This window comes from Schistocerca gregaria, chromosome 6, assembly GCF_023897955.1.
Source record: "Schistocerca gregaria isolate iqSchGreg1 chromosome 6, iqSchGreg1.2, whole genome shotgun sequence".
NCBI lineage: Eukaryota > Metazoa > Arthropoda > Insecta > Orthoptera > Acrididae > Schistocerca > Schistocerca gregaria.
The window spans coordinates 173,995,297-174,017,993 of NC_064925.1; the positions used below are offsets into that span (position 1 = coordinate 173,995,297).

General features: G+C 43.9%; 1 protein-coding gene across 1 annotated transcript in view; it reads right to left on the reverse strand.

The window, feature by feature from the left end:
• The window catches only part of LOC126278787 (POU domain, class 2, transcription factor 1-like), a 545,915-nt gene that overhangs the window by 385,152 nt on the left and 138,066 nt on the right, over nucleotides 1-22,697 (reverse strand). The gene's annotated exons all lie outside the window — the stretch shown is intronic.

Here is a 22,697-nt window from a genome sequence, read left to right on the forward strand (position 1 = left end):
ATCGGGACAGCATTCCCAATTACTGTGGCAGGAGAGGGCGCTAGGGCATGAGGAACAGTACCACCCTCTAGGAGTAAACCATGTGTACTGTAACTGTGGCTGCATGGTACAGCACGTATTAGACCGCAGTCTCTGTAAGAGGTATGATTGAATAAATGGTCTCTAGCATGGAAACCATGCATTTCCGAGCATGTGTTCATTAGACCATCTTTGTTCCGTATGCTGTCGTCGACCGCCCCCCAGAGTTTGTACACGGTGGAAAAATTCACCCTATATATACAAGGTGATTCCGTGATGATGTTACAAACTTTCAGCGACGATGGAGAAGGATGAATGTATCAATTTGAGGAAAGAGCCCTTGTCCGGAAAGAATGGACTCGGAAGTTATAAGAAAAATCGTACTGATAGTTTCGGCTGTGGAATACATGTACGCATACTGTTGTTGCTGAAATTGTCGGGTAACTTTCAGAGGTGATAGCACGGACAAGAAAAAAGTCTGATAAATATGGGCCTTCAAATGCGTACCATCTTAACTATGATCACTTGTGAAACACATCTCCTCTATTGAACAACTGTTCATAGCCCTTACGGTACGCAGTTTTGGAGGCCATGTTTACTAGACAATTATTTCTTGTTTTGGCCCATACTGTCTCCTCTGAAAGTTACCTACCGTACAATACTAGCAACAACAGTACTGGTACATGTACTTATTCCACTGTCAGAGGTATCAGAACTTCCGACTCGTTCGTTTGCTGACCAGGATCCCTCACCTCAAACTGATACACTTAGCCTTCACCATCAACTGTGAAAGTTTGTAATATCATCGCGGATCATCGTGCTTGCGTATACACATACAGGTGTCGACTCTTATAGTTTCGACGCTCTGTAGCGGTGCTGGATGACATTTCCGGACACGGGTTGCTATCGTCACTTTTTCCTCAAGACATCCTCAACATTCCCTCGAAGCTGAAACACCTCGTGTGTGACGTAAGTAGCCACATTAGCTGAGGGAAGAAAAATTATTAGATACGTAATAAAATGAAACACCTGCAGCCGCCGTTCTGACGCTATTTTATTATATCGTAACCAGTTTCGATGACTCATTATACCATCTTCAGGTCTTAACTGGCTCTGAGATGGTGAAATCTGATCGTATCCACAACATCTATGAATTGGCTGAATGTTATAAAAGCGATGTTTCGTCTGCAATCAGACACAACAATGCTCTTTCAGTATTCTGTGGAAGCCACTTCATAGACGTGGCCACTGATGGTATCGTGTATACGCCTGGACTTCACTCTCTTGACGTCACTTAACGCCTGAAGATGGAGTAATGAATCACCGAAAATGGTTGCAGTATAATAAAATAACATCAAAACGACGGCTGCACGTCCTTCATTTTATGTAAGTGAACGGCCGAAGTCTCGCATACCACCAGTCACAAGAATGGACATAATAATAATAATAATAATAATTAGATACGTTTGTGATCTTCGAAGATGAAATTCACATTACATCTTGTAAAAATTCCGCAAAATAGATTTTTAGTGCTGCAGAATTTACGATCAACACTGTAATTTCAACTCGTGCCGATCCGTTACGCCAGCAGACCATTCACGGCGTATCCCTTAGCGCTCTTTAATGGGCCATTGTCGCAGCATTACTACCGTCGCCTGATTGCTGCAATATCATTGTGATTCTTAGTCAGCCTCCCTGCCGGCATTTCATTATGCATAGCTACGCCCACACACGAGAGCTCGCATGCAGAGAGGGTAACTGGAAAATCACAATGCAGTTCCGTCGCCGCCAATGGCGGAGCCGCGTGTGTGCTGCAAGTAGATGCTGCACTGCGTCACTCATTTCTGACTAGAGGTGGATTTTACTGGCCTTCGCTGCTCTGCCGATAGTACCCGTGTCGATGCAATCACTTCAAGGCGAGACTGAAATCGGTGGCAAATTATTCTGCCGTTATACTCGTCGTCGCCTTACGTGCAAGGATTATGCCTCCGCTTGATCCTTCTTCGCAACGTTCATAAATTTCGTAGTCGAACCATGCTTACCCTTGCTTTCGCGCTGTAGTACAGCATTTTCTTGTGTGGTCTCTTCATAATTCATTATGTTCACAAGTTTCCACCTCTATCTCTGTATTCAGTTACTTCCTCGTTAACAGCATGACAGTTAACTTATTTCGAACGTTTTCATTTTTATGTAATCTCTTCTTCTGCACACCTCCATCTTCTCAAGAATTTAACCTTTGCTGCCACATTTATTTTCAATTATACAACTCACACTTCCACACAATTACACTCACAACGCCTTACTTTAACAGAATTGAATTTTTGAACAATATCAGGTTTGTGGTTGAATGTGTTGTATATTGTTTCACATCTTATTTGAAATTTGTGCAGTCTTTCTCATCCACATTATTTTCATAATCGTAATCAAAATTCGTGTCGTAGCCCAGATATGTAAAAATGTGATATTAACAATTTAGACTGTAAAGGGCATTTTTATTGAAAGTTAAATGTCGACGAAGTAACTATCCTAACTCAGAGATGAATAATTCACCACATTATTAAGTTCCAATTTGCCACACTATTTTTAAAAACCTCAGCTCGTGGTCTCGTGGTAGCGTTCTCGCTTCGGGAGCACGGGGTCCCGGGTTCGATTCCCGGTGGGGTCAGTCTTCGTCGTCATCATAATCATCATCATCATCATCATCATCATTCATCCCCATTTCGATCGGAGGAAGGTAATGGAAAACCACCTCCACTGACCTTGCCTAGCACGGCGGTGCGGGTCTCCCGCATCGTTTCCCTGCGCTCTGTCCAGGAGTTTGGGACTTAATCAGCACCCATTTTTAAAGATCCAGTACATCGTAAAAGAAACGTAGATGTGAAGCAGTTTGGAAAGATTAGTTAAAATCTTCAAAAAATCATACGAGGGTATACATCTATACCTATATTTCGCAAGCAACCTTACGGTGTATGACGGAGGGTACTTTGTGTTCCTATTCCAGTTAGCACACTGCACTCGCATTCGGGAGAACGAGAGTTCAATCCCGCTTCCAGCCATCCTGATTGAGGTTTTCCGTGATTTCCCTAGATCGCTCCAGGCAAATGCTGGCATGGTTCCTTTGAAAGAACATGGCCGACTTCCTACCCTAATCCCATGAGACAGATGACCTCTCTGTTTGGTCTCTCTCCCCAAACAACACAACTCCCAACCCTATTCCAGTCACGTGTGATTCACGGGAAGATGACTGCTTGGTAAATAATTTTCAGCAACTTGATACAGACGGCAATGGGAGGAGTGTAGCGGTGCGAAGATCCTAACCACCTCGCCGGAACGCGAGGCTGTATCCTTTTCTACATTTCAAATGCTCTCACCTGCCCCTCGACACAAATTTGTCAAAAATAATTGCCCAGATCGACAACATTCACCCTCCGCAAAAAGAGTATCTAATTTGTTGCGAAGAACCCCAGTCAATTGCGCAGCAAGGAAAAAAAAAAAAAAAAAAAAAAAAAAAAAAAAAAAAAAAAAAAAAGGCATTTACGTATTGCACCATCCTATAGTAACTAAAAGTCAATTTCACATTAATTCATTAGCTTGGTGAATGACGACGACTATCAAACTTATCAGCGCATATTGGTTTTTGTGTACTTTGGGAAAGACGTTTTTTAGGCGAAGGACTTTGTAGTACATTTCACTTTTGTGTGGTACTGAAAGAATTCATTCAGTGGCAGTGCTCGGATTAATTTTCAGAATAATTCTTATTCAAGGTACTAAAAGAAATACATTTTCGCTTTTATTTGAGTAAAACTAATTCCAGTGCACATAATTTGAGACTAGAATGGCCTGAAACTAGGAAAGTATATACGATAAATAAACTTTTCCATCTCGTGCTGTATGCATGGCAGTCATAAAACTTCATTTATGCAATGGCGCGATTCGTGATTCCACGTATCTCCTACTGATTGACCAGATTTGTAGCTTTATCATCTTAAGTCGATGTCGACCGTATTTTGAGAATGCTGCAGCTGCAGTGTGCATTTCCTTCATTTCCCGAGAGGTATACTTCGTCTAATTTATAATTAGGTGCACTAACTTATATTCTGTATGTTGATACTCCATGCTTTATATTCATACACATCATACTGGTATACTGATCAGCCCAGCATTCTTACGTAATTGTTTATGTTTTAGAGTGGAAATTAAGATTGCATGAGGATTGAGTATTAATCAGAACTCCGAAACTGCTAACATTATTAATAGAGAACTTTGTGGCAGGGGTAGAATTCTGTTCACTGAAAATGTTTCAGTAACAGAACAAAGGAGCTGTAATTTGTATCTATGATTTCTACAAAAAAAAAGGTTCAAATGGCTCTAGGCACTATGGGACATAACATCGGAGATTATCAGTCCCCTAGACTTAGAACTACTTAAACTTAAGGACATCACACACATCCATGCCCGAGACAGGATTCGAACCTGCGACCGTAGCAGCAGCGTGGTTCCGGACTGAAGCGCCTAGAACCGCTCGGCCACCGGGACCGGCTGATTTCTACAGTGACTGAAATTGATGTAAAGGAAATTTCAACATCTGAAGATGTTTTTCACGGAAGTAAGAGAGATTCGTCGATGAATTTTGCACAGCATACAAACCATACTCAAAGGTGTGTGAAACTCTTAAGAGTTTTACAAATCTATTGAAAACTGTGGTAAAAATTGAGGTAATTAACTAGAAAATTTTTTAGTGGAGATAACGAATGGTGGCAAACAGGCTTCATCCTAGTGAAATCATAACTGTATCCAATATTGTAACTGCAGTGCCACTGTGCCATGGAAGCAGCTGCAACGTGTGAGATCGCGCCGGCAGTGGACAGCCCTGGTTGTGCAACCCTGGCCCCTGGGCAGGAATTTGGCAGGGCGGTGGTGGCGGCGGTGCCACCCCCAGCCCAAGGCCAGCGCCATTAGCACACGCTTCCAGGAACTCTGCGCACACAGTCCTTTGTGGCGCTGCCTGCTACCGCCCGGTCTTCCTCAGGGGTCTATTCTGTGTCCGACGAAAAGTGAAACGTGCCGGCCTCCCTGTTGGTAGCGCTCGACGCTCTGACGCTGTAGTAGTCTTCGTCGCTGTCATTCATTTACTGGTGAACCCATACTTCTTACTCCTACTCTGGAATTACGTTTGCGTAAGAGAAATGTGTTAACATCGAGTATTGATTTAAGTGTCAGGAAGTCGTTTATGAAAGTATTTGTATGGAGTGTAGCCATGTATGAAAGTGAAACATGGACGATAACTAGTTTGGACTAGAAGAGAATAGAAGCTTTCGAAATGTGGTGCCACAGAAGAATGCTGAAGATTAGATGGGTAGATCACATAACTAATTAGGAGGTATTGAACAGAATTGGAGAAAAGAGAAATTTGTGGCACAACTTGACTAGAAGAAGGGATCGGCTTGTAGGGCATGTTCTAAGGCATCAACGGATCACCTATTTAGTATTGGAGGACAGCGTGGAGGGTAAAAATCGTAGAGGGAGACCAAGAGATGAATATAATAAGCCGATTCAGAAGGATGTAGGTTGCAGTAGGTACTGGGTGATGAAGAAGCTTGCACAGGATAGAGTAGCATGGAGAGCTGCATCAATCCAGTCTCTGGACTGAAGACCACAATAACAACAACAATTTACATAGGCATATGTAGCGGATTTTCTGTGCTGAAAAGCTGCTGAATATTACCGTATTTTAAGTGTGTTCTGAGGGCTAAAAGGAAATAAAAGTGCGTGGCAGAGAAGACTATTTTACAATTTCGTTTGACTGACCATCTTTCATAGTATTAGCAGCTCTTTTTGTTGTTGCCTACAACCCTGTCTCATTTCCTTCTCAATTACTGCAGCTTTTGATGTCCTTCGAGTGGCTTCGAACTACACTCTGGTCTCGTCGAAGATCCCTGTGTTTTTTCACAATTTTATAATTATCCATAGAAGGAATGAGTTGCGGTTAGCACTGTCAATAGCTTTTCTAAATATACGTAGTTATGACGATTTTTTCTGTTGTTATGCTATTGTGCGTTACGCAAATTAAATCTGAGACGTTCAGGTAGGCGCACATGTTTCGAATTGCATTCACAAAAGGATCGTTAGCGTTCTGAAGTTAGGTAAATCACTATTTCTCTTCCCACCTCTAGTTATTCCCTATTAGCAATGAATTTTTCAAGTTACCATCTCTCACGTGACGCAATGTGGCTTACGAATTCTCTGATAATATGTCCTTTTACTTTGTCATATAAATAAACGGTTTTTGCATATTGTACCCCTGCGCAATGCACTAGTTAATATTCATGTATTAAAGCCACATGATTATTAAATAACTTACATATATTTTGCAGCCTGTAATACTAATGTTCGCGTTCAATTCCATCCACTCGGAAGGATAAACAATATTATTTTTGTATATCATGTAAGTAAAATAATTGTTTAAAAATTAAGTAATTTTGTATGCCATGTAATTTATATATTTATTATCTTTGTACTACCGTACAGTAATATCTATTCAATTTGTGGTGTTGTTTGAAGTGTAACTGCCACAGATAAGCGTTTCTTGCTTGTTGACATCGGAATTAAGATCCTTGCATAAGAAATGAAGCTGTGAGGATGAAGCTATGACTTCGAAACGTACAGTGGTACAATAAAAACACTACTGAAAAGACGTTGGACGGTTTTGATTAACACACTAACTATACGCCCGTGCTTCGCAAGGGTTCCGTACCTCAATCGGAAAAAACGGAATTATTATAGGATCACTGTAAATACATTCATTTTGCGCAGTAGCCAAGAAGTCAAATACAAATGAAATCTATAAAAATAAGCTAAGCAATTTCGTTAAGTTTTTAATATACAAAGCGAAATCAGGGAATATGGTAGCCAAATAAATTCAATGTTAGTTTTTATTCGTAAATATGAGACTGTGGCGCTTAATTCCATCGCTGAGCTAAACTTCCGAAAGCAGTTCTGTCATTGACGTAAAAAATAAATAAATAAAAATAATTAAAAAAAACCTAGGAGTGTACTATGCCGTGATGATAATACATCCCAACTACTTAGATGAGTAGCGGATTTTAGATGAAACTTTAAACTACGATATCTGTTTTCTGTAACCGATTTTGACGAAATATAGCTTATATGTTGTCCAAACTACGCTCAACGTACACTGCAAAACACCGTGAAAATTCGTCAAGTAGTTTTGGAGATTACGGCCTTGCCGTAGTGGTACCAACCGGTTACCGCCAGATCACCGAAGTTCAGCACTGTCGGCCTGGGCTAACGCTAGGATGGGTGATCATCAGGTCTGCCGAGCGCCGTTGGCAAGCGGGGTGCACTCAGCCCTTGTGAGGCAAACTGAGGGTCTACTTGACTGAGAAGTAGCGGCTCCGGTCTCGTATACCGACGTACGGCCCAGAGAGCGGTGTGCTGAAGGCATGCCCTCGAAGTCCTTACCCAATGAAGCCTCTGGACGTCACGGCGGCCGGTCTTACCGATGATCCTTCATGGTCTGTTCGGGCGGAGTTCAGTTTTGGAGATCAGCGTGTTCAGACAACAGAGAGACACGACGACTTTACAGTTTCACTATTGGTACAGATTTTCCTATACTTGAGTATTTCTAAGAAGATGCCTACGGTTCTTTTGGAACATCTGTTGAACCGCTCAAAATTTTCGTCTTCGTCCAGCGGAAAAAATTGTAAGGTTTAAGAACACGGTGCATAAGCTACAACTCTGTGTGAATCCCTTCTTTTCCACGTCTTTCGAGTGTTAGGACTGCAGTCCAGTTACTGTGCACCTGAAGGTAGAACGCTCCCTGGAAGTCTCTCAGGTGGAGTGAGGTGTGGCCGGTGCGGGCCGGGTAGCCGCTGGGACGGGGGCGGCCGTGACCCCATACAGCGGCGATCTGCATGCGGTATTCACGAGCCGCGGCTCGTCACGGCTGTAAAGAGCGCCGTCGCCGCGGAGACCGCCATTGGCCGCCCGACCGTCACTGGCCGGCCGCGCAGAGCGTGCAAATCTCGGCAGGGAGCGCAGGGCAGGGCAGCTCCGACAGCTGGGCACGGCAGCCAGCCGCGCAACTGCGGCCGCTGGGGCCCGCTCCACAGCCAGCGTGAAGCCGTCGGGACGAGGAAGAGAGCGTGCAACGCGCTGACGTGGTCCCTACCGTGCTGCCGCACGATCAGAAGCAGCCCCGAGTGTTTACACGGCTCGTGTGCCGCGACGTAATCGTATGCGAAAGCATCGCGCACCAGTGGCAACTGGCGGCAATAGGTGACGCGCTACAACGACACACGAGTTCTCGGAACGGACAGGTGTAAGGTGTCGTCACGGATACGATATACAACGTTATGAAGATGGTATCTGTTCTTTCGGACATGTCCGAAATAACAGATACCATCGGTGACCATGCAGCTCTCTTAGAATGAAATTATGCTGGACGCATACGCATTGCCCGAAGTCTTACGGGACTCGATAAGATTATCAAAAGCGAGTAATGAGTGTAATGGGCAGAGGCACTACGTATGTAGTGTGTGGACATCTAGTTTGGACGTTCTGTAAATGGATGTTCATGCCACCTTGGTGCCCCTCTGTTGACCTTCAAAGACCTTACTGTTACACGTCATTGGCGTATCTCTGAGGCGACCTACCTAGCAACAAAAAACCAACGTCTTATTAGAATCCCCGTTGTCCCATGCAACATTTGTCCTACAAACTTTTCAGCTTCTATCATACTTTCGGAGTTATTTTAGGTAGCAATAGTGACTCTACGATTCAACAGATAGACAAACATTATTTCACACCTTAGAGGAGTTCAGGATTGACAGGAAAACGAGGTCAATTATTCAACAGGTATTAACAGATACAACCTCCAAACATAAATTCGTGGGAGGAACATCAGAAGCATATCATGTCCATACTGATGTTCGCCAGGGAGATGGAATGTCGCCACTTCTGTTTAAAATGGTTCTGGAAAAAAGTTGTGAGGATATGGGAAAAGAAGAGAAAAGGAATTCAGTTTGGGATTAAAAAAGAGCAGAGAATTAGGGTGAAGTGCCTGGCTTTCACGGACGCTCTTGCCATTCTAACGAACAATACAGAGGAAGCCAAACTTGCATTCAACAAACTACACGAAATCTCACGGAAAACTGGGCTACAAATCTCCTACGAGAAAAGACAGTATACGGAAAAGAAATCTGTAGGTGCCGCGCGGGATTAGCCGAGCGATCACAGGCCCTGCAGTCATGGAATGTGCGGCTGGTCCCGGCGGAGGTTCGAATCCTCCATCGGGTATGGGTGCGTGTGTTTGTCCTTAGGGTGATTTAGATTAAGTAGTGTGTAAGCTTAGGGACTGACGACCTTAGCAGTTAAGTCCCACAAGATTTCACATTTGAAACCTGTAGGTAATCTCCCCATTACTAGTCAATACGAGTAAGTGGCATAAGTTACCCACTTCAGATATCAGGGAGAGATAATCCAACCATCAGGACTGAACTCAATAGCCAATAAAGATATAATCTCCAGAGTACTTATACGGTCACTTGGAATCACTAAACAGACACCATTAGAAAGAGAAGGACGAAATTTTATGGACATATCAGCAGTATGAATAAAGTAAACCAGAGCTAAAACTAGACAAAGTGAATCATTGAAGCAGAAGAAGACATTAAAGAACTGGGGATCACACAAGACAACATAAACAATAGAGAACAGTTTAGAAACATCATACAGAAAAAAAATTATATACATATGCTTCTGAAGCTCTTCACGCCCCTTATATACAGAGACTATACATACCCGCCTATGGTATGTGCGCATATGAGGTTACATCTGCTGCCAATCATGTTTTCTGTGTGCATAACTTTTTTCACGGGCGGTGTTTATATAGATACACCGCCGGTGACAAATCAGTCGTAATCGAACGAAAAACAAAATAGAAGACGACGCTGGAAGAGAGCGACGGAGTAGCTGGTAGGCAGTTAACACTTGGCCGGTGCCGGCCGCCGGTAGCCGGGCAGCGCGCCCGCAGCCTGTGTAATTAGCTTCTGCGGGCCTCGCAGCTTGTCATTAAGCGGCGACGCGTCGCGCAGGCCACAGTTAGCGGACCGCGGATAGCCGGCGCCGCTGCTTCTTAATTACTCGCGCAACACAAATTATCGCGCAAATTAGCCTGCGTGACAGGAACCCGCGCGCCGCCCCGGAACTCGCGGACGACCAATTCAAAAGGCCGCGCTATTGTCTACCGGCAATAACGCCCGCCTCGGACCCCACACTGCCCTCCGCTGACGTGATATAATGGCACTGCGTTGGGGAATACGCCGCGAAATGATGGCAGCGCTATGGTTCGCACACGAGAGTCACCGCCCAAGCCGAATGTAAGGAAGGCTTAAAACTTTTGTTTCAAGGACGGCATTATTTCCGCCAGGACTGTATATCTACTGAGAGTACTCTTTATATACACCACTAATGGCCAGCTTCGGTAACAAAGACGTTTTGACGTGGGTCCCTCGGTACAAGACCGTGGTGAAAATCACGTGCAGAGTGGAAATGGAACACGTCTCAAGTGTCAAATCCAACATTTCTCGGGAAAATCAAAGAATATCTGTCTCTATTTCTACATAACGGCTTTCTGACCGAAGAAGCCGACAAATGCGAGTGGACTCGCCATATATATATATATATATATATATATATATATATATATATATATATATATAAATTACTATTATTATTATTATTATTCTCGTGTCAGGAAGATACATAAAACACAGTTTATACAGTTGTTGATAGACCAACAAAGTTTATAAATCATTGACCAAAATTTTTCCATTTGCAGTGCATTTTCCGTTGCCTGGTGAAAGCCATCTTTTGTGCAAGTGGCTCAACACAGTTGACATTAAAGCAGATGTTGAACAGTCTGTTTTTCCCCGCAGTCACATTGGGTTTTGTTCTCTTCGATATATCCCCATTTTTGTAAGTTAACCCGCGATCTGTCTTCTCCTGACCTCAGCCTATTAAAGGAGTTCCAGACTGGCCGAATCTCATCATGACCATGGGTTAATGGAGATTCTAAAAATCTTTTCCAACCAAGAGTGTGGGATGTCTCAGCCCTCCATAGTTGCAGTCGTTGTGGATGGGGTTGTTTTCCGTGCATGGCCCACGTTTTTTTTCCTGCTCCAGTTTCGTTCTCTCCCTCTTTGCTGTTATTTCTCTTTGAAGAGGAGGTGGTGCAATCCCTGCAGGATGGTACAGACATTCAACTGACATTGACTTCCCGAAGCCTGTTATAATTCTGAATGTATCCTTTAGGGCAATATTCACCTGTGTGGCATGTATTAACTTATGCCTGCCAGACAGGACAGGCATACTCTACAGTGAAGTACCATAATGTCACTGCAGAAGTTTCACTTGACTATTCCACTGTGATCCGACCAGTTTTCTCAGGAGGCTGTTTCTGGTGGAGAGTTTTGATTTGAAATTCGTGCCGTGTTTTTTGAACGTTAAAGATCTGTCAAGTGTTATTCATTAGTATTTTGGAGTGTCACAGTGTTCCTGTTTAACCCCTGATCATCCTATCTTTAACTTGTGGGTGGTTTGCCTATTTCTCAAATACATAAAACACACTTGTGTCTTTGATGGATATGGTTTAAGCTGGTATATTCTGTAGTATTTTGACACATCTTCAAGAGCACTCTTTAAGTTGATTTCTATGAATTGAAGTTTATGCTTCCATAGTAATAATAATAATAATAATAATAATAATAATAATAATAATAATATAATGTAGTGTGCCTCACTAGCCTGGTGTGTCTTCCTACTGTGGCGTCGCAACTAGTGCGAGCGCACAGTTTTCTATCAAATATTTACTGTGAAATGTAGACAGACTGTAAAGTAGCCATCAGATTAGCATATGTGCTGTAGCGGGCAGATTACCGGTGTCCGTTCGTCTGACGTCACGACCATATGGCATGTCTGTACCGTGAGAATGTAAGACCTGTGCGCTAACTAGCCGCGTGTATAACGTGGAACTTTCATCTTTAATAACTTCTAACTGAGGAACCTGAGGAAATTAAAAGTTAATATACTAGTTTCTGTTATGAATAAAAATAAGTCATCCAAATTTGAGCTTTGAAACCTGCATATTTTGGAAATTAGAAAAATCTTACAGAAAACGCAAATTTCTACAATTTTCGAGTCTAAATAAATACCATTATGTATAGATCACCTTCAGTGACCATCCAACTATGAAACAAAATCACCTTCCGTGCTTTTGTATTTATTTTGAGAATTTTACTTTTAGAAATTCACCTATAACTTTGTTAAAACCATAAATGTTTTGAATTTTTGTGAACAGTTATTTTATATGAGTAGGTGAGAGTGAATGAGTGTGCCTGAGTGAATGAAAGAGGGACATTCGCCATTCTTTGCAAGTGTATAAAATCTAGGTTGGAACTCGCAAGTGTTCAGACGATGTAACCGTGGGAACAGAGTCGCCAGTGGTTCCCCATCTTAGTGAATGTCGGATGTCCAAGAGTGTATGGTATTGTACAAGCAGCCAGAACGTTCGCGAGTATTTAAATAATTTCTGGAAATAAAGTAAAGTCTAGTTTTCCTTTCGGTTTGTTAAATTATACAGTAAATTTTGTGTAACAAGAAATCATGACGTAAATGATTCAGAAGTCATGACTGGTGCGTGCTAGATTTTGGCGCGAGGCGCACCCAAAGAGTTAATTCTGATTGGCTGTATGATGTGTGAGCCAATGAGATGCGAGGACGGTTAGCAGACTAGGAGAGTGAGTCGCGAGTGGATGAGGAGTCGCGAAGGAACTGTGATCGAGAAGAGACATGCTTGATGTGTCCTCGCGAATAATGTGTAAAATGAAGTCATAAAACGGCTTCATCGGTTCGGTACTGTGCGATTTGAGACTGGAAGAGTCCAGTAACGCGTAGTGTGAGTTTGAGCGAGTTGTGACTTTTCGTTCCGCGAAAGACGCGAGTAACTTTAATAATTAAAAGCGTGGCGGTACTTCGTAAACTTTTACTAAGTGCTTATGGCGAGCATTAACGTTAAAAAACGAACTATTATTGAACATCGACTGCAAACGTGTATGTTAGAAAATCGTCTGTGTGGCAGTTAAGTAAATTCCGTAACTTTGAAAGCTAATTCTGGCGGGGTTTGAGTGTGGATAGAATTGTGAACTGAACTTTCTTCAAACGTAGATTAGCGGGCTGATGATCAGGCTTAAAGACAATAAAGAGCTTAAATAGAATTACCAACTTCGCGTTCTCGTTTGAGTAAACAATTACTACCATTCCAATAACTCAATTTATTTAGGAAGATTGCTCATAGATTGTATTTCAGCAAACATGTATCGCGGCCTCCGGTGAGCGGCTATTAAATTGCAGTTTCTTCAACACTGCTTTTCTGCAATTTTTCCAGTAGCTGCTATCAGGAGAGGCGAGTGCAGCAACTACCTAAGAAACGAGGTAGGTGGATTTTCTTTCAGGGAAAGGAAACTGCGCGATAAGAGCCTGACCCGTCTCACTACTTCCTTCAGTTCGGTGACTTGTGTGTCCATTACCTACGCCAGTTACTCAACCCAGGAAAGGGGACATCCAGTTTAACGTGGAATCCGAACTACATGTTGTTTCTCGTGAATCGTCACATTTCTGGGAGATGAGAGCTAGGGTAAAACGAAGACTGAAAAATCCGTGGTTTCCAGAAGAGTGCTTTACCGCTTTTCTTTTTTTCTTCTTTCATTTTGTTCGTCATTGTTCTCGGAATTTGGTCAGGGTGGACGCCACGTGACATCCCTTCAAGTTCTTCTCAATTATGCCTCGTTCCTTTAATTTTTAAAATATTGACAATATTCTCAGAATAGCAACAACTTAAATAAGAAAGTCGGGATCACCCATGATGGATTCGTGTAATAATTGTTGATGCACCTGAAGATGTGGTTGCAAGTCGTAAAATCTGTAGCATGATCAATCAGATCCAGCTGTCAGAGGTGTTTTCATTGCAACGATTGTTACCCACAGAGCCGCCACATACCGTTACATCTATCGCGACGCTAAACGCAGGTCCGCAGACGGCGCGTCGCCACCCATTTTTCCAGGCATTTCCTGGATGCACAACTGTCGGCGCGACTCTCTCTACTGCCGCGTCAAGGAAAGCCGCAACAAAGGTCGCCCCGCTATCAAGTCTGTTTCCTGATTCGATGTGCGTGACGGGGCTGCCAGACCCTGCGCGGGCGAGATCTAACAATACCCCCTTCCTATCGCGCGCTTGTGGCGTAGGGCAATTGAGAACCAATCTATTCCACGTTCGCATCATAGTCATGGGAACGCGACTAAAGAGAGTACTGATATCGATGAATGATTGGCAGTCCCGAGATGGACCGATCTTGCCATTATTGGTTTCCAGCACCTGCTGATAAAAGTTTCTCCTTCTTATATGAGGGATAACAGGATCTTCTCACAAACAAGTAACATTAATGTGAGATTTCTGAGTGACGAATTCTCCGCGTTACCTTTACTGATATAAAATGAACATGGGCGTACAGAAAAATAATGTCTCTGAATTTGTTATGTGAAAATCTTAGGCCGGCCGAGGTGGCCGAGCGGTTCTAGGCGCTACAGTCTGGAGCCGCGCGACTGCTACGGTCGCAGGTTCGAATCCTGCCTCGGGCATGGATGTGTGTGATGTCCTTAGGTTAGTTAGGTTTAAGCAGTTCTAAGTTCTAGGGGACTGATGACCACAGCAGTTGCGGTAACGTTCTCGCTTCCCACGCCCGGGTTCGATTCCCGGCGGGATCAGGGATTTTCTCTGCCACGTGATGACTGGGTCTTGTGTGATGTTCTTAGGTTAGGTTTAAGGAGTTCTGAGTTCTAGGGGACTGATGACCATAGATGTTAAGTCCCATAGTGCTCAGAGCCATTTTTGAAACACAGCAGTTAAGCCCCATAGTGCTCAGAGCCATTTGAACCATTTTCAAAATCTTAAAGGTTTTAAAGTAAAACAAACGTTATTAACATTCAACATCTTCATGTCTACATATTTGCAGGTCTCTGCTTAGAGAGCTCCGAATTGTAGCGTATAACATGGCGGTGTGTAACGTAGCTACGTCGGTGCTTTAGTAACAGCGTGCTATAATCGAGTTTCGAATTCGAAGAGTTGGTCCGCACACGGAACACCCTTTCCTTCAGGATGACTATACGGGACCACACATGAGCTCTGCGACATCTACAACAATTGGTTCATTCTCATTGATCATCCTCCATACAGCTCTCACTTTGCCTCATTTTCATTTGTTTGCAGAATTTAAAGTAACTCCTTCCATGACTTCACTCTGATAGTCATGAAGTTGTGCAAGCATAGGTGGCTCCGTCAATAATGTCAAACATTCTACAGTGACGGTATCAACAAACTGGTCTCTTGTTGGGAGAAATCTGTTCGTCATCGGGGTGACTATGCTTAGAAATAAATATGTAGGTATGAAGAATAAAAATGTAGAATACTGATGACGCTTGTTTTATTTAAAAAGGCTTTAAGAGTTTTCATAAAAAAAAATTGGAGCCATTATTTTTCAGCACGCCGTCGTAGATGCCTTTTTAGTACTAAACACATTGCGCGGTTGCTTTGAAGCAATCACTTGTGTACCAAAGCAGTTGTGAGCTCACTTGATACTACACTACTGGCCATTAAAATTGAGACACCACGAAGATGACGTGCTACAGACGCGAAATTTAACCGACAGGAAGAAGATGCTGTAATATGCAAATGATTAGCTTTTCAGAGCATTCACACAAGGTTCGCGCCAGTGGCGACACCTACAACGAGTTGACATGAGGAAAGTTTCCAAACGATTTCTCATACAGAAACAGCAGTTGACCGGCGTTGCCTGGTGAAACGTTGTTGTGATGCCTCGTGTAAGAAGGACAAATGCGTAACATCACGTTTCTGCCTTTGATACAGGTCGGATTGTAGCCTATCGCGGTTGCGGTTTATCGTATCGCGACATTGCTGCTCGCGTTGGTCGAGATCCAATGACTGTTAGCAGAATATGGAATCGGTGGGTTCAGGAGGGAAATGCGGAACGCCGTGCTGAATTCCAACGGCCTCGTATCACTAGCAGTCGAGATGACAGGCATCTTATCTGCGTGGCTGTACCGTATCGTGCAGCCACGTCTCGATCTCTGAGTCAACAGATGGGGACGTTTGCAAAACGACAAGCATCTGCACGCACAGTTCGACGACGTTTGCAGTAGCATGGACTATCAGCTCGGAGACCGTGGCTGCGGTTGCCCTTGACGCTGCATCACAGCCAGGAGCGCTTGCGATGGTGTATTCAACGACGAACCTCGGTTCACGAATGGCAAAACGTCATTTTTTTTAATGAATCCAGGTTCTGTTTACAGCATCACGATGGTCGCATCCGTGTTTGGCGACATTGCGGTGAACGCACATTGGAAGCGTGTATTCGTCATCGCCATACTGGCGTATCGCGCGGCGTGATGGTATGGGGTACCATTTGTTACACGTCTCGGTCACCTCTTGTTCGCATTGACGGCACTTTGAACAGTGGACGTTACAATTCAGATGTGTTACGACCCGTGGCTCTACCCTTCATTCGAACCCTTGCGAAATCCTACATTGGAGCACGATAATTCACGACCGTATGTTGCAGGTCCTGTACGGCCCTTTCTGGATACAGAAAATGTTCGACTGCAGCCCTGGCCAGCGCATTCTCCAGATCTGTCACCAACTGGAAACGTCTGGTCAATGGTGGCCGAGCAATTGGTTCGCCACAGTACGCCAGTCACTACTCTTGACGAACTGTGGTATCGTGTTGAAACTGCATGGGCAGCTGTACCTGTACACGCTATCCAAGCTCTGTTTGAATCAATGTCCAGGCGTATCAAGGCCGCTATTACGACGAGCGGTGGTTGTTCTGGGTACTGATCTCGCAGGATCTATGCACCCAAATTGCGTGAAAATGTAATCACATGTCAGTTCTAGTATAATATATTTGTCCAATGAATACCCGTTTATCGTCTGCATTTCTTCTTGGTGTAGCAATTTTAATGGCTAGTAGTGTAATTTGTCGTTTGATGCAAGACGCCTTGTGTATGATGCTGTTTTAATAATCTTTAGTGTCGTTGTAAATGATGCAGAATATCTTGAAGCAACTGCAAGAGCAGCTTACGACAAACTGCTGTCGCAGAGCTGTTTGAGCAGCAGCGGATGGGACGGTGGCCACTCGGGAATGCAGCGTCGCTGACACTTGTTGAGTAAATGGCGGGAACCCCAGGCCGTGCTGGCGTCTCCGTGCGAGGCTGTGCGGCAGCAGCTTGCGCCGCGCGGAGCTAAGCCTGCCATTCTGATGCGAGTGGCGCCGCGCCGCGCGTGATATTTCCGATGCAGGTGCCGGCCCGGCGTTCATATGCGACGGCGGCGGCGGCGCGCGGGCCGTGAGGCGGGCCTAAATGCCGCAAACGACGCCGGCTAAAGAGCGCACGCGGCCACGCGACATACTGATCCAAACATTTGAATGAATTAGGCTCGGTAAGCGCGCGCCTTTTCTCGGAAGGGGCGAACGTGCTTCCCACCGCTCCTGGAACAGTAGACCCTTCTGCGAAACACTGCCAGCTGAGTCAATCACAATACACGGCGGTGGCGTCCGAAGAAAGGCGTGACTGACCCAGAGACCCGAGGTGAATGAATGGAACTGCTCGTAGGAGGAGGTAGCGAGAGAGGTTCAAATGGCTCTGAGCACTATGGGATTTAACTTCTAAGGCCATCAGTCGCCTAGAACTTAGAACTACTTAAACCTAACTAACCTAAGGACATCACACAAGACCCAGTCATCCTGACCCCGCCGGAATCGAACGTGGGAAGCGAGAAGGCTACCGCAACTGCTGTGGTCATCAGTCCCCTAGAACTTAGAACTGCTTAAACCTAACTAACCTAAGGACATCACACACACCCACTCCCGAGGCAGGATTCGAACCTGCGACCGTAGCGGTAGCGCGGTTCCAGACTGAAGCGCCTAGAACCGCTCGACCACTCCGGCCGGCTAGGGAGAGAGTAATGATGATGTAGGGACAGAGAGAAGAGTGTTCCTTGAATGCTCAATATTCACATCGTTGGCCTTTAAAAAAAATGATGAATGAGGCGGGCAGGGAATCTCACGTAAATGGCTGAGGCGAACAGGGCACCACATGCGGATTTTCGAGGGTGAAGAAAGCTTATTCGATAAACAACATTTATTGATAGACAGCTCTGGAAGAAGTAGAAAACGTACGAAAAAGCACTGCGTTGTATAGACAAAACCGGAGAGGGAGAATCTGAAACCATTTGCAAAGCAGAGTTATAGAAGAATATTAAAAACTAAGCGGACAAATTGTGCCTTCTAACTCTACTTACAGGCGGAGCTGCCGAGGATTATTACTATTTTTAGCATCATTTCTGAGAACCATGTCCACAGCGTGTCGTAAAAATCACGTACCCGGTGTTTCTATTCCTTTAAGACCTTTTCCTTGATTTCTAGCTGTAGTCATTACAGATCAGCAGATGTTATGCAGTAAGATCACTCTACGAACGATCGCCGAAGCAGATGTAAATGCATCCACTCAAGATTTTTGTTCATTTCTACTTCGATAGTAAGACCTCTTATATGCACAGAAAATTGGAATATTTCAAGGAATTTGTCTGCTCCTCTGTTTCTTCATTTATTATTTTGAGCGAAATATTTTCCGTCCGTAGTAATTCAATTTTACTTGAATGCCGAAATATTCGTGTTATACGTCACTAGCACTCTATTAACTGGTGTTACATTTCTTCGTCAACAAAAAAGACTGTTGAAATAAATCAGTCATCCAGATGCACAAAGTGATTCTGTAATGATGTTACCAATTTTCAGGGATGACAGAGAAGGGTAATGTATCAATTTGAGGTAAGAGACCCTCTTCCGAAAACAATCGAGTCGAAAGTTACAAGTGCAAATCGTTCTTATATCTCGAACAGTGGACCTCTTCTGCTGTAAGCTCCTTCCTTTCTATACTTTAGAAAAACGTAGCATCGACCAAAATAGTAAAAAAATTCCGATATACATTCTTTCTAAAGTGTGTGCTTGGAGAGCTATGAGGTTTTATCTATCTTCGGTACTTCGAAACTTATTTCTTCTACTGAACAAGTGCTCATAGCTCTTCACGCACACACTTTAGAACTCAGGTTTATCGGAAATTCTTTACTAGTTTGGTTCATGCTACCTCTTCACAAAATATGAAAAGGACAGAGCTTGCACTAGAAGAGATCCAATCCGCTTATAACTTACAGCTCAGTCGTTTCCGCACCATCTTTCTTACCTCATATTTATAAATTTCGCATTCTCCAACAGCCCTGAAAGTTTATTACACCATCACCGAATCACACCGTATACCTAGTGATTCGATTACTTGTATAACACAGTTATCATAACAAACTTGACAGGCCGGAAACTAGTTGTGAGCCTAGAGTCGCTATTAGGGACATATCTTCTGTTAATCTTGTTTCGTATTAAAATGGTTTGGCAAATTGTGTTAGGTTAGTGTATATAGTATTTATAGTCTTCTGGAATGCTTCGCAGTTTTGATTATCCGTTACGCGCATTTTATTTATCAAAAAATTACATTTAGAACACATCCTCAGAAATTTCTTTTCAAATCTATGTATTCTACAAAGCTCCTTATGGCACTTGATTTTCCTAAGTAAGTGATTGCAAAATTTTTGTCGGACTTTCAAGTTAGCGGTGTTGTTCATACCATACGATGTTCCAATTATAACTTCGATGAATATTTTGAACAATGTTAGCGTAAATGATGTAGGCACACAACGATTATTATTTTAGAAGTAATTAGATTTTAGTCTTCGAATCAACTTGGTAACAATTTGAAAAATACTCCACCATTCATCATAAACAAGTTTCTTTTCCTTTGAGACTAAGGAGCGTTAATGGCGGGAAAGGCAAAGAGCGAAGTATGGGAATACACGAGTTTGCAGTTAATGAAAAACTTTTTCATGTGTTCTGCTGCCAAAAGTTGTAACTGGATTCCAGAGCGGTGACAGTGTAAATGACTTGAACCACAGATAAATATAGACTGCTCAAGCCCCAGTGATTTCTACCTAAACTGGATGCGAATTGCAGCCCAGCTACAGCCAAACATTTTTAACTTCGTTTCATGCGTAACTACAACATGGCGGCCACGACGTGTCGCTGTAACGCAAAAGCCGGCCGTTGTGGCAGAGCGGTTCTAGGCGCTTCAGTCGGGAACCACGCGGCTGCTACAGCAGCAGGTTCGAATCCTGCCTCGGGCAGGTTTAAGTATTTCTAAGTCTAGGGAGTGATGACCTCAGATGTTAAGTCCCATAGTGCTCAGGGCCATTTGAACCATTTTTGTAAAGCGAAAATAAATAGTATACATGTCTGCGTCCCATTACAAAACTAGTGCAAAAAACGGTGCCAATTCTTCTGTCTCATTTCAAAACTCGAGTGCGATCCGGACACTGACAGTCTGGTTAGAAAATACAAGAAGTATTCCTCATTTTCGTTTGTTTTACTCTTTCATTCCACTGTCTTGAACGACGTTGATATCGCATCCTCAGACGTTGCGTACCAATGTTTATATCGCCAATCATTATCACAGAGAGGCGAAACAGAAAATGTGGCTGTGGTGTCACCGCCAGACACCACACTTGCTAGGTGGTAGCCTTTAAATCGGCCGCGGTCCGTTAGTATACGTCGGACCCGCGTTTCGCCACTTGCAGAACGAGCGCCTCCACACGGCAGGTCTAGTCTAGAGAGACTCCCTAGCACTCGCCCCAGTTGTACAGCCGACTTTGCTAGTGATGGTTCCCTGTCTACATAGGCTCTCATTTGCAGAGACGACAGTTTAGCATAGCCTTCAGCTACGTCATTTGCTACGACCTAGCAAGGCGCCATATTCAGTTATTATGTCTTCTGAACATATAATATTGTGTCTCATGTACCGTCAAGAGCGACGTTCATCATTAATGGATTAAAGTTAAGTATCAAACTAATTGCGTCCGCTTTCTGAATTCTAATTCCTTGTCATGTTCCAGACCTCACGTCAGTATGGTCCTTCCCTCCTCGCGCCAGCCTGCGTGAGCTAAAACGCGTGCAGTTCGGCCTCCTCTCGTAACACGGTGTTAGCTCTTCCGCCAACACAACATTGGCAATTTATTCCTGCGAGAGATGTGTATGATTATGGTCTTCCATTCATATACCGCCCCCTCCCTCCCTCTAAACTGGCCGAACCATTCCAACGGCTGTAGAAACAAGTTGCACAGTGTTTTGCTTCAGGCACTGGCTACTGACTACAGGAGTAGTGTTTGGGAATGCAGGAGGATGGCGCCCGGTCGTATTCACGCCTGATCGGTCTCCGCTTTACGAGCGCCGCTGTAACTCACGACCGTGTTCCGAAAACGTACGCGAGTTTGAAGTAACGTACATTGCAGGAGGGGCGTCGCCTAAGAGCGAAGTAGAAGAATGGTGCTTTCTGATGGTAATACGATGCAGCTTACTCACTCCTGGGAGCCACTACAGAAGAGATGGAGATAATGCGTATTGCTCAAATCTAATGCCTTTCATTCCGTGCCTGGCCCTCTAGGAATACGCATGTGTAGCTATTGACTTTTGTTGTAGCTTGCCACACCTCCAGAGAAGGTTAATCATCGCCGGTTGGTCGGATAACAATTATGTCTGAGAACACTGCCCCGTTATCCTGATTTGCGTTACCAAGGTAGGTACTGTAGAATTTGGTAAACATCAAAAGCGTCTCATCGCACATGATGTGAAGACGATCAGCCAGTTCCTGGTTAGCACCTGATAACCGGGTGGTTGAGAAGTTTAGTCCGCTTTTGATATCTAAATTGCATTGTTCTTTCCACTACTGAATCGCTCCTAATGTCTCACAGATCATTTCTTTTCCTGCACTAGAAACAGGAATAAACCAGATTTCGACCAGTTTCGAAGTATTCCTGTTATTCCACACTAACTTCCAATTCATGCAACCTCCTTGTTTAGTTGCCGGCCGCGGTAGCCGTGCGGTTCTAGGCACTTCAGTGTGATGTCCTTAGGTTGGTTAGGTTTACGTTGTTCTAAGTTCTAGGGGACTGATGACCTCAGATGTTGAGTCTCATAGTGCACAGAGCCATTTGAACCATTTGTTTAGATCCCGTATTAACCCCAGAGAAGGCATGTGCAAAAAAGAGAATACGCTAAAAGAACTTAACTCGTTTACGTACGTCCGTCGGGTAGAATTCGATGTGTGTGTTGATTACTATAAAAATCACAATTAAATAATGTAACAAAGGTTGATTATCGAACTGTGAAACGCCTACAGAAGTCTCCAACTGTTAAACTACAGTATGACTGTTATTACTGGCCACATCAATTGCTGAGTGCCGAGTGTAGGTGGCTGCCATACCGGGGTCCGATTCCCAGTGATGGCAAGGATTTTTCCTTGATGGGAGGAGCCTTGTGATGCCGATCGCGGAGCTACTTGACCGAGCACTAGCCGCTCCACGATCCGAAAAGTCTGCGAAACGGCCAGGAGAGCGGTGTGCTGACAACATTCACCCACATACCACACCC